This window comes from Mustela nivalis (assembly GCF_964662115.1).
Source record: "Mustela nivalis genome assembly, chromosome: 7".
NCBI classification, from domain to species: Eukaryota; Metazoa; Chordata; class Mammalia; order Carnivora; family Mustelidae; genus Mustela; species Mustela nivalis.
The window spans coordinates 11,344,678-11,356,918 of NC_139026.1; the positions used below are offsets into that span (position 1 = coordinate 11,344,678).

A 12,241-nucleotide genomic window follows, 5' to 3' on the forward strand; every position below is an offset into this window, starting at 1 on the left:
AGATGGGCCAAGCCTCCAGCATTGTCCTCTGCTGCTAGAGGGTTTCCACAGGGTGTCCCCTCTCCCCTGGACTGCTGGTGTGTCCCTGGGGCCTGCTGTTAAGTGATGGGGGGAGGTTCTAGGTCCATCGGTCCTGGAGATGGGGTTCATCAGTCTGGTCCCCAGCCCGAGCTCTCCTTGTTGCTCTCTTGCTTAGGAGAGTGAGCCCTTCTCTGCGGGAAGGTTATTTATTTTTGTGGATGGGGCAGAAGAAGTCGAGGGAAAAGGAGATGTAGGAGAAGGGGCAGGGAGGTGCAGAACGTGTGCAGAGGAGTGGAAACGGGGTGCTCTCCCTGCTCCCGCATCCCCGTGTTCCTCCCTCCTGCACTCGGTGTCTCCAGAGCCCGTTACAACAACACTGCAGAAGGCCTCCTTTCGGATCAGGATACCTTTTCCTTCTCGGAGCCCATCAGAGGAGACCAGCAAGACCCTGGGCTCGTTCCCTGACCACATTTCCTTGTCTTCCCTCCCCAGAACCTCTTTGCCCCCAGCCCTGATTCTGCGGATTGCACAGAGTCAGGAGCAGACCCTGAGGTAGATTGCCTGGGTTCAAATGCAAGGCTTTCCCGTTTACTTGCTGTGTGGCCTTGGGTAAGTGAATTAACCTCTCTGCTCCTGTGTGCTCATCTTGAAAACGGGAGAAAGACATACGGGCGATTTGTCTCTGGAAAGCCTGAGAGCATATTACAGATTACTGGCATTCCTCTGGCTCTGGTGGTCTTACCATTGCCCATTTCAGCTTTTCTCCTCCGGCCCCGCCCTGCTCTGCCCCTGCTCCGGGGCGGGGCTTCCATGGAAGGAATGTGCACTGTGTGGGGGGGTGTCCTCCTTCGTCGTCTCTGCCAGCTCTCCATCACTACTCCGGGACCCGCCAGTTTCCTCCTCAGACAGACTCTGCACCATGGTGCGTGGCAAAGGAAGAAGCAGCTTTACTCCTTCTACTAAAGTCTCCAGGCTCCGGGCTGTCTCTAAGCTCCTGTTACATAAATGGGCCAGAGATGCCTCTGCCTGTTGGCCCCGGCTTGTTTATTTCTCCACTGCCGGCTGAGACCCGTTAGCTCCAAAGCCCGCTGGAACTGAACTTGAATTTTTACACATCCAGTGATTTTTAAAATAGCCCAGACAGGCCAATTTTTCACCATTTAGGGCCCGCCTGCTTTGTATGCCCTGTGAAGCCTCGCCAGACAGCTGTGATCTATCGACAACATGGGATCTTGCTGTTAGAAGACCCCAAGCAGCTGCTGGAGATCTCTGACTCAGGCGCCACCCCCCAACTCCCTGCCCTGCCCTGCCGCTGCCAGCCCCTCCCCCTCCCTTCCCCCACGCCCTGTCCCCTTGCCCTCTTCCTGTCCTGCCCCTTGGCCATGAGGCTCCACCAAACAAATACTTAAAGTCATGTAATAAAATCCAAATAAAAACTTAATAAACTAGAAATAGAAGGAAAAACTGTCCATAAACATATGGAAACCAACAGCAAAATCACACATGAACATAAGACATGAAGGGGTAAAACCCCAAAAGAATGTTTTTTACAATGTTGGGTCCTTAAAGGCCATTCAGAGCACGGCATGAAAGCCAGGTACTAGCCAAGTTCCATGACAAACGAGGTTCTGATGAATACGTTTGCGGCACATTTCATCTCCAGCTGCTGACAGCTTCAATGAACGCCACCTGGTTTAATCAGGAAAGCAACACAGAGAAGAACGTGAGCCACCTCAGGACTAGAGAGAAAGAAATCTGTCCGGAGACACCCGGAATCAGGGACAACAGCCCTAGGATCCCCTGAGAAGTGGGCTGGAGGTGGCAGCCACGGGGCCCAGCTCCGCGCTGCAGCCTTGTTGGGACCTCGCCCACGGATGGCTACAGATACGGACGGAGCTGCTACTGTCCCCAGCGCATGTTCTGGATGGGTCTCCCAAGGAGAAGTCTCCCACGGGTACACAGCTGCTTGGGGGATTCTGCATCGAGAGAGCCGGAACAAGTATCTGATCTCCACGGTGGAAGCCAGTCTCTTCAGCCCAAGGGTGATCATGCAGGGAACCGCGCCAAACAGGGGAAAAGTGTCCAAGAGGCAGGAAGATGAACAAATGTTCACCAGAGCCAAAGCCTTTGCACACAGACACGCACGCACGAACACAGGCACGCACGCATGCACACCCTGACATAAACAAATTTGCAGAAAAAACGTGAAATGTTTTCCTTTTATATGCTGCTCTTATGCCTCATACAAACAAAAAGGTGATCAAGACACATCAGTTACTTTGTCCCGCTCCAAACCAGCTTCCAGTTCCAGCCCAGAGCAGAGCACCTGTGTCCACTCTGGCTTCTGACTGAGAAGGTGAGTTCGTGGTTCACAGGCTGGGCGGCCAGATGTTTTGCAACATCCACTAGGGTCAGTTTCGGTTTCCTTTCCTCCTCCTCCTCCTCCTCCCTCTTTTCCCTTTCCTTCTCTCTCTCTCTCTCCCCCCCCCTTTCCTTCCCTCCCTCCACAGGGTGATCACCAGTGCTTTCTCAGAGACATCAGAGAATTCTGTCTTGCTCAAGAAGACAAAACACAAGATAGCTCTACAAATGAACAAAAATGCCCTGTTCGGGTCTCATTCACTTGCCTTTCTCATCTTTAGGAACTAAGAAAACAAGGAATTCCCAAGTCCGCTGGGCTTCAGTACCCCCTGATGCTTCAGTCTGGCTCCCTGTGGGGTGGGGGTAGGGATGGACAACGGTCCCTCTCTAGTTTCCTGCGTGCTCCCTGGGGGGAGCTCCTCAGTGGGGGTCAATCACATGGGCTGTAGGAAGAGTCTTTTTTTTTTTTTTTAAGATTTTATTTATTTATTTATTTATTTGACAGACAGAAATTACAAGTAGGCAGAGAGGCAGACAGAGAGAGAAAGAGGAAGCAGGCTCCCTGCCAAGCAGAGAGCCCGACGCGGGGCTCGATCCCAGGACCCTGAGATCATGACCTGAGCCTGAGGCAGAGGCTTAACCCACTGAGCCACCCAGGTGCCCCGGAAGAGTCCATTTAAAAAAAAAAAAAAAAACATTATTTATTTATTTGAGAGAGAGAGAGAGAGCAAGCATGCGAGCTGGGAGAGGGGCAGAGGGAGAGAGAGAATCTCCAGTGAGCACGAAGGAGACCTAAGCCGAAACCAAGAGTCAGACGCTCAACCAACTGAGCCATCCAGAAGCCTTGGGAAGAATCAGTTTTTGTTTCAGAATATTTCCTCAAGTCCTCATTTTGAAAAGATACTTTCACAGAGTATCAAATCCTAGGTTGACAGTTCTTTTCTCTCAGTACACTGAAGTCGTCATCCTAATACTAGCAACACCTCAATAAATACTTCATCTGCTCCCTATGATTCGGCCCCCCCACAGCTGGAAGGGCCATGTGGGCAGTTTGGGACAATGAAATATGAGCTGAAAACACCTGGGTCATTCCAGATCAGAACAGTGAGTAGCCCAGGAGTGAGTTTCTGGCTGTGGCAAATAATTTTTCACTCTTTGCAGATGATACAATATAATTTGCTAGCCCATCCTCGTACTACAAATTGATATATTGATGTATTTGTAGAAAATTCAAAAGAATTGACTGGCAAACCATTAGAATTAATAATGAACTTAGTAAAATTACTGGATATAAGGTCAGTATGCAGAAGTCAGTTGCATTTCTTTATCCTAAGAAACAAACAAAAATGGATGAAATAAACAACTTACAATGACATTAGAATGCACCACCAAATACCTAAGGAGATAGCCAGCAAAAAGGTCAAGATCTTTACACTGAAATTACAAAGCATTGCTGTAGTAAATGAAAGACTTAAGTAAGGGCACCTGGATGGCTCAGTGGGTTAAGCCTCTGGCTTCGGCTCAGGTCATGATCTCAGTGTCCTGGGATTGAGCCCCACGTCAAACTCTCTGCTCAGTGGGGAGCCTTCTTCCCCTTCTCTCTCTGCCTGCCTCTCTGCCTACCTGTGATCTCTCTCTCTCTGCCAAATAAATAAATAAAATCTTTTTCTTAAGAAAAGGAGAGACTTAAGTAAGCGGGGAGATACCAGGATTGAAACAGTCAATATTATTAAGAAGTTAATGCTTTCTAGATTGATTTATAGATTTGGGGCTCCTGTGTGTTTCAGTTGGTTAAGTGTCCAACTCTTGGTTTCAGCTCTAGTTGTGATCTCACTGGTTGTGAGATTGAGCCCCATGTTGGGCTCCATGCCCGAGTGGGGTCTGCTTGAAGATTCTCTCCTTCTGCTTCTCTCCCCACTTGTACATGCTCTCTCTCTAACAAACAAATAAATCTTTAAATAAAAAAATTGATCTATAGATTCAATGCAATCTTAAGAAAAAGATCCCAGCAGGTGTTTTGTTGAAATGGACAAGCTAATTCTAAAAGTTATGTGGAAAAACAAAGGCCCTAGAATAATAAAGATCATCTTGAGAAAGGATGAGTTCAAAGACTTGTACAACCAGACATCACAGTTTACTGTAAAGCTACAGTATTGCACAAAGCTAAACAAATAGACCAAAGGAACAAACTGTGTAATTTCCACAGGTCTATTTGCCTAACTTTGGGTTGTTAAGATGATCTTTTCAACCAATTGGATATCATATGGGAAAAAAAGTGAATCTCAATCCTTTCCTTGCATCATACCTACAGAATTATGGATGTCAGTGATAAAGTAAAACATGAAAACTTGTATGAAAAACCCCTAAGAGGCTATGTTCATGACCTTGGGATATGCAAATATTATATATGAGATAAAGACCACAGATAACAGAAAAAAGTTGAAACTTGGACTTGACTAAAATTAAGAACTTCTGAACATTAAAATATACCAGTAAGAGTACAGCCAATTTCATAGCAGCATTATTCATGGTAGCCAAAAAGTGGAAGCAATCCACTTGTCTACCAACGGATGGATGGGTAAATAAAATGTGGTCCATAAAGACATATTATTCAGCCTTCAGAAGGAATGAAATTCTGGCACGTGTTACAACATGGATGAACCTTGAGGACATTATGCTCAGTGATTAGAAAAGACAGATACCACAGGGTTCCACTCATATGAAGTACCCAGAGTAGTCAAATTGACAGAGGCAGAAGGTACGATGGTGGGTGCCACGGGCTGGAGAGATAGCAGAATGGAGTGTTGATGTTCAATCAGCACAGAGTTTCAGTTTTGCAAGATGGAAAAGCTTTTTTTTATTTTTTATTTTTTTATTAACATATGATATATTATTAGCCCCAGGGGTACAGATCTGTGAATTTCCAGGTTTATGCACTTCACAGCACTCACCATAGCACATACCATCCCCAATGTCCACAACCCCACCACCCTCTCCCTATCCCCCTCTCCCTGGCAACCCTCAGTTTGTTTTGTGAGATTAAGAGTCTCTTATGGTTTGTCTCCCTCCTGATCCCATCTTGTTTCATTTATTCTTTTCCTGCCCCCCAACCCGCCCCATGTTGCACCTCTACTTCCTCATAGCAGGGAGATCATATGATAGTTGTCTTTCTCCAGTTGACTTATTTCACTAAACACAATACCCTCTAGTTCCATCCACGTCGTCACAAATGGCAAAATACACACACACACACACACCACCTCTTCTTTATCCATTCATCTGTTGATGGACATCTAGGTTCTTTCCATAGTTTGGCTATTGTAGACATTGCTGTTATAAACATTTGGGTGCACGTGCCCCTTCAGATCACTATGTTTGTATCTTTAGGGTAAATACCCAGTAGTGCAATTGCTGGATCGTAGGGTAGCTCAATTTTCAACTTTTTGAGGAACTTCCATGCTGTTTTCCAGAGTGGTTGCACCAGCTTTCATTCCCACCAACAGTATAGGAGGGTTAAGGTGGAAAAGTCTTGGAAACAGATGATGGCGACGGTAGCAAGACATCATGAATTCACTTAATGGATTTCAGGTACACTTAAAAATGGTTAAGGTGGTAAATTTCATATTATGTATATTTTACTACTGAAAAACTAAATTAAAAGATATATATACACACACACACACCAGTTAGCAAGTTAAAGTCAAGACATTTGAGAAGATATCTGTGATAAATATATCTAACAAAAGATTTTTATCTATAAAATATAAAGAACTCCCACAAATCAATAAGAAAAGTAACATGATAAAAAATGGGTAAAGATCTGGGACAGGCACTTCACCAAAAAGGATACCCAAGGCGTCAACAAGCACGTGGATACATACTCAACATCACTGATAGTCAAAGATTACATTAAAGTCAACAATCACACAGGCATCATTACATGCTTAGCAGAATGGCTAACAATGTAAAAAGTGACAATCTCAGGAGATGACAAGGGTGTGAAGCACCTGGAACTCTCATATATTACTGATGGGAGTGAGCCTTGACACCATCACTCTGGAAAAGTGTTCAGACATATTAATAAAGATAACTATGCATGTAGCCTCAACCAGCAATCCTACTACTGAGTAGATGTCTACATCTCATGTAGTCTACCAAGGTACATATTCACAAGGATGTACATAACAGCCTTATCTACAACAGCCCCAAACGTGTCCATCCCCTTTAGAATGGATAAATGCATTGTGATATACTCATATAGTGGAATAATAATCGCTGGTGAAAAATGAACTTTGGCTACATGCCATCTCATAGATAAAACTTTGAGTACAAAAGACTACATACTGTATGATTCATTTGGATGGATTATTTTTAAGATTTTATTTATTTATTTGAGGGAGAGACCACAAAGAGGGGAAGGGGCAGAGGGAGAGGGAGAAGCAGGGTCTCCACTGAGCAGGGAGCCCGATGTGGGTTCGATCCCAGGACCCTGGAATCATGATCTGAGCCAAAGGCAGATGCTTAACTGACTGGGCCACCCAGGTGCCCCTAACTTGGATACATTCTTAAGAGCAGGCAAAATTCCTCAATGGGGTTGGACATCAGAAGGGGGAGATGGTAGGCAGAACAATGACCCCCTCAGATGTCCCACCTGAATCCCCAGAGGCTATGACTATGTTATGCCACATGGCAAGAGGGCCTTTGTAGATGGAATGAAAGTTACTGGTCAGTTGACCCCAAGAGAGAGAGAAAGGATCCAGACAGGACTGGTCTAATCACAGAAGCCCTTAGAGATAGAGAAGTTTCTCTGGATGAAAGCACAAGGAGGTTGGACGGATTCAGGGTGTGAGAAAGACCTGAACTTCTGTGAAAAGATCCAGAAGGAAATGAATTCCGCCAACACCATGCATGAGCCTGGAAACAGACTCTCCCCAGGGTACTTGGCTTTGACCTTGTGAGACCTGAAGCACAGATATCAGTGACGCTCCCTGGATTTCTCACCTTCGCAACCGTTGGGTAATACTCGGTGTTGTTTCAGGCTGCTGAGTTGTGGTCATTGATTATGAATTGAGTACGGCGGCCACAGAAAACCGATGCACCGAGTATGGATTGGGAAGAAGAGTAAGGGAAGCCTTTCAGGGCGCCAGAAACATTCCATGTCTTTATCAATTGGTAGTTACATGGGATACACGTAGGGTAAAAATTCATTAAGTTGTGTTTCTAAAAATAGAAAATGAGCCCCCACCCCTGTCTAATTTTAGGAGGAAAAAAAAGAAAATGGTGGAGGTGAGTGGGGGATGGGTGACGCAGGTGGTGGGGATGAAGGCACGCGCTTGTCCCGATGAGCACTGGGTATATAGTGCATAGATTGCTGTGTCATTACTGCACACCTGACACTAATATAACACCGTATGTTAACTCCCTGGAATTAAACTTCTAAAAAATAGAAAATGACCAAAAATTCACTATCCTTACTTGTTCCGTTACAGCTCTATTGCATTATGGGTGTAGAGTGCAACCTAGATCATTTCTTTTTTTGTTTTTTAAAGATTTTATTTATTTACTTGACAGACAGAGATCACAAGTAGGCAGAGAGGCAGGCAGGGAGAGAGAGGAGGAAGCAGGCTCCCTGCTGAGCAGAGAGCCCGATGCGGGGCTCAATCCCAGGACCCTGAGACCATGACCCGAGCTGAAGGCAGAGGCTTAACCCACTGAGCCACCCAGGCACCCCTGTTTTTCTAATTTCTTGTGATTTGCTTTGTAGACAAGGACCTGGCCTATTTTTACAAATGTTTCCAAACCCATCTGAAAACCTCCATTCTCTGTTTGTCAGGAACAAGATTATCGGTGCATAGCAAGGTTTTCCATTGCGTCACATAGGAAGAAATCCTTCCCTTCCCTTTTCCTGTGCAGAGGGAGCTCCGGGAGAGGAACGCCTGGCCTCTCTTCAGCTTTTCCCAGAAGAGGAGGGATTTATCAGTTCATTTTTGCGGGAGTGGGTTTATGCACAGCTCAGTCCTTTGCTCAAAACTCTCCTTGGGACCTCCTGCTTGCAGGAGAGCGTGTGTTGGCTTCTGCTCCCACGAGCTACACGTGTCAGGGAGGCAAGCCCACGGCCAAGGCTGGCAGTCGCCCAGCATGCCGGCGCCTCCGAGGGAGAGCTGCCCACTTGTGGCGTGGAATCCGCAAGCCCTCGTGGCTTGCCGAGAAGGCTCCCCTCACTCTCCAACGGCCTCATCAGCCATGAAGGTCATATTCTGACCATCTCTCCATCAGCCTCATTGTTGTGATTATTTCTGGGTTGCTGGTGTGAGCCGAAAACTCTGAGCAGTATACTAAGAGTATAAGGGGCAAAATGATACCCGGAGATCGTGTTGCTAATGCCTACATTTGGGCCTTTGGCTTTGGTTATGTAGGTCATGTGTGGTTATGAACTTGGCAGCTCACAGAGGCAGGTGGCCTTGTCCTCACGAAAGGCTGCTGTCTCTCTCTCTTTCTCTCTCTCTTTCACAGGAATAAGTCTTGGTTGATGCCAGCCTTTGGCCTTAGTAATTGGTGCAGCTCAGGAGGTAGATCAATTACAGGAAAGAGAAGCTCAGCTTATAGCTCTTCTAGATATTGATAGATGGGCGTGAGAGCCCATTTTTTCTCTACTATTAGGGTAGTTTCTCAGCCAGGCTGTGCACAGCAGTCTCAAATCGATGTCGGCTGTTAAAAATTCATGACGTTAAAAATTCACTGGGCAATGATTTTTTTTTAAGATTATATTTATTTGACAGAGAGAAACACAGCGAGAGAGGGAACAGGAGAAGGAGCCCCTGGGCAATGATTTTGAGTAGACATTTTAGGGGTGTCTGGGTGGCTCAGTCGTTAAGCGTCTACCTTCAGCTTAGGTCATGATCCCAGGGTCCTGGGACTGAGCCCAGTGTCAGGTTCCCTGTGGGGAGCCTGCTTGAAATTCCCTCCCCACCTTCTTCTCCCCCTCCCCCCATGCATTCTCTCTCTAAATAAATAACAATATTTTAAAATGTATAGATGTATCATTTAATCAGGCAGCTCCACTTCTGGGGGTGTACTCAAAAGAACTGAGAGCAGGGACTCCCCGCTGATATTTGTTCTCCCTTGTTCCCAGTAGCATTTTTCTCTCAGTAGCCCAAAGGTGGAAACAACCTGGTGGCCACAGGGGATAGATGGGTAAACAAAGCATGGTGCATCCGTAGGACGGAGAGTTAGCCCGAAGAAGAAGGGGAGCTCTGACCCGAGGTCTGAGGGGGACAGACCCTGAGGACATTATACAACGTGAAATGAGCCAGCCACAAATGGACAAATACTGTGTGATTGCACTTAAATAAGGTACCCAGGGTAGGCACACGCAGGGCACTGGTCACCGGGGGAGGGGCTGCTGAGTTGGTGCTAACTGGGGACAGTTTCGGTTTCAGATGATGAAAAAATTCTGGACATGGACATTGGTGATGGTTGCACAACATTGGTGATGGGACTGCACTTTGTGCCGCTGAACCCTCATATAGAAATGGTTTCAATGGGACATTTCCCGTTATGTTTATTTTACGGCAATTTTCGAAAAAGAGAAAGAGAATTGCCGTTTATCCAGTTTTAAAAAACCCGTCCGTGTCACGCATGAGCAAGCTGAGTTCATTCAGGGGTCCCAAACTCTGTCCTTCTTTCCTTTCCTTTTCTTTCCTTTTCAAAAGATTTTATTTACTTATTTGAGAGAGAGAGAGCACAAGCAGGGTGAAGGGCAGAAGGAGAAGCAGGCTCATGGGGCTCCATCCCAGGACTCTGGGATCATGACCTGAGCAGAAGGCAGACGCTTAAGGAACTGAGCCACCCAGGCGCCTCTCTGTCCCTCTTTTCTTAAAATGATTTTGATCTACCGTCAGGACCAAGAGAAGGTACCAGGGAGGGGCCAATCCTGAATTCCTCAGACTTGTCTATGGGTTCCAAGGTACATGACCACGATGAATGTCTTCATCCCAGAAGCATCCCCGTGGTTTTAGAATAACATACTCAAATTATGGCTTCACCTGAGGAAGGGTGGTAGATTTTATAAATAATCATTTTTAAAAGGAATGGAGGCAGAGGAGTTGGCCGAGGAGCTGCTGGTCAAGCTGGAAGCAGGCACCTGCCCACAAAAACCCACAAGGTGGTTGGAGGGGGGTGGGGGGTGCACGGGCTGCTGACCTCCCTGGGAATCCAGCTGGGCAGAAGCCACCTTCAGGGTAAGTCTTGCCGGAAACCTGCCTCTGGGGTGGTGTTGAAGTCATTGGGATGGATCCCCACTGACTTCCACCTGGTGGCTGAGCTCCACGAGGACCAGGAAAGGAGCTCACGCCAGAGCCGGGAAGCGATGCCTGCAGTGCGCCCTCTACCGGCAAAGCTTAACATGCAGCCCGTCAACTAAGGAAACCGTCAGAAGCCCAGCACTCCAGGTGGGTTTGGAGCTGAATCGCGGTCTTGATGACGGGCACAGGGACAAGATGCTAGCAGTTGTGAATCTGGGTGAAGGTCTCTGAGAGTTCCTTGTACTATGCTTGAACTTTCCTGCATGTCTGGGATTATTCCTATGTTTAAGCATTTAAAGAAGCCGTTTAGCTGAAAACCAAAATAAAACGTTGGGGAGGATGACTTTTTGACTTTAAAAACGGCATTGGACTCCAGAAGAGAAACTGATTTTGGACTTCTTTGATTTTTTTGGACTTTAAAAGATTTTGGTCTCTTTGAACTGTCATCTCGTGAGGACAACACGATTCCATTTCAGACTCTTTGAAGTTCTAATTTGCAAGGAGATCAAATTTTCATATTTTTTCCTAGATATTTGCAATGGAAGGGGGTTTACAAGCAATGTGGGGGTTCTCGTTTCTCTTTACTGTTGGACTATCTTTATGCTAAATCTTGATCTCACTGCACAATCTTTGAAGAGGTATATTCGACAGGGTTTGCTATCTCTTGGCATGGGAAACAGGGAAATTCTGGTTATAGGAAGAACTCGGAGTTAATTAATTAATGTTTTGATCTGACCCATTCCAAAACCTTTTGTCAGCTAGCTTCTTACGGCCCACCAGCAGACCCAGGATGACCCAGGCAGAAGTGGTTGGTAGAGAGGGAACAGATGGGTGAAGCTGAGAGCAAGTATCTTTTACTGGATGGTTGCTTGCCTTCTGCTGACTATGGACTTGACCGAAAAACCCACTGCTTATTTAAAAGATAGTTAGAAGTATGGGGCGCCTGGGTGGCTCAGTCAGTTAAGCATCTGCCTTCAGCTTAGGTCATTATCCCAGGGTCCTGGGATCAAGGGCCTTGTTGGACTCCTTGCTCTGTGGGGAGCCTGCTTCTCCCTCTCCCTCACTTGTGCTCTCTCACACTCTCTTTCTCTCTCACATAAATAACTCTTAAAAAAAAAATGGTTAGAAGTAGTGGAAGGATCACTTATTCTCTTAGTCCTATTTCCATGTAGAGGAATTCCATCCAAATAAAGCTCCTGGCCTCTTTCCACCCTTGAGCAAGTTATATGGTGGACAAGTTGGCCAGAAGGAAATGCCATGAATTTGAGGTCCTCTGGCCTTCCAGGGCACTCAATATATGTGCTCCTAAGCTTACAAGGTTAGCCCAAGGTTGTCCAGTACTGTGCACTGCAAGAGGTGAGGCCATCTAATTGAGGAGTGAAGTAGAAGCAAGCCAGCTTGAGTATCCAACCCAAAGTCACTTCCTCCAACAACTCTCATCAAGCTGATACTTTCATCTCCACCTGCCTGACTCTGATCTATTTCTTCATTGGCTCTGGGTCTTCGGATGGAGCCCCACGTTGGACTCCCTACTCAGCAGGGAGTCTGCTTCTCCC

At 46.4% G+C, this 12,241-nt stretch overlaps 1 long non-coding RNA gene across 1 annotated transcript; it reads left to right on the forward strand.

The window, feature by feature from the left end:
• Nucleotides 1-16: 16 nt before the first annotated feature.
• Nucleotides 17-1,496, forward strand: LOC309869375. Its single transcript, XR_014314140.1, has 2 exons — nt 17-77; nt 514-1,496. It is a non-coding gene; the product is annotated as an uncharacterized lncRNA (long non-coding RNA).
• Nucleotides 1,497-12,241: the final 10,745 nt, after the last annotated feature.